This window comes from Ochotona princeps, chromosome 1 (assembly GCF_030435755.1).
Source record: "Ochotona princeps isolate mOchPri1 chromosome 1, mOchPri1.hap1, whole genome shotgun sequence".
NCBI classification, from domain to species: domain Eukaryota; kingdom Metazoa; phylum Chordata; class Mammalia; order Lagomorpha; family Ochotonidae; genus Ochotona; species Ochotona princeps.
The window spans coordinates 98,451,868-98,452,608 of NC_080832.1; the positions used below are offsets into that span (position 1 = coordinate 98,451,868).

A 741-nucleotide genomic window follows, 5' to 3' on the forward strand; every position below is an offset into this window, starting at 1 on the left:
TTAAACAATATCATATATTGTGTCACAATTTCTTGGAACTCAAGAATGGCTTACCTTTGCTCTCTATACATTTTCCCACAGCACTGCAATTGAGGTGCATTGCACTGACTGGTGCAATGTTCATCTTAAGTATCGACTGGAGGAGTGTCTTGTGATTCACATGTCTGCTGGAGAATTGTTAGAAAGGTAGCCCCATACTCATCAGATTTTGGTCAGAAGTCGTCATGTGGCTTTCTCCATAGGGCTATTCACTACATGGCAGCTTATGTGATATGAGGCAATAAGAAATGTGTGGACATGTGCATGCATAGAAGGGCATGAGGCAGAGAAAAAGATCCCATTCCCTTAGTTTGCCATATTATCTTTAGCCAAGAGATCCAGATCATCCTGAGAGAAGAAATAATTAAACACCAGTATTGCCAGCAGGAATTAGAGATCATACTACACTTGATCTTAGCCAAAAGGCCGAGAAGCGATAGGAATTAGAGATCATTAGAAACTATTTTGGATCTGTTTTATAAAGCTACGTGGTTAGAACAGTCGATAGTATGGAGTGAGTGAGCAATTTTTTTCCTCTTAGTACATATTTCTAATAATTTTTTCTCTACTGGGAGATCCAGGTAGAAAGAGAAATAAGATCAGGATTAAAGAAGTGTTTTGGGTTCTTACAAAGGGATGCAGTTTCTCTGTTCCTGAATTTTTCCATTTGTGTCTGAATGACTCCATATACTCCTAGAGGTA

General features: G+C 38.7%; 1 pseudogene; it reads right to left on the reverse strand.

The window, feature by feature from the left end:
* Positions 1-314: 314 nt before the first annotated feature.
* Positions 315-477, reverse strand: LOC118758322 (U2 spliceosomal RNA; annotated as a pseudogene).
* Between the last annotated feature and the right edge of the window lie 264 nt (positions 478-741).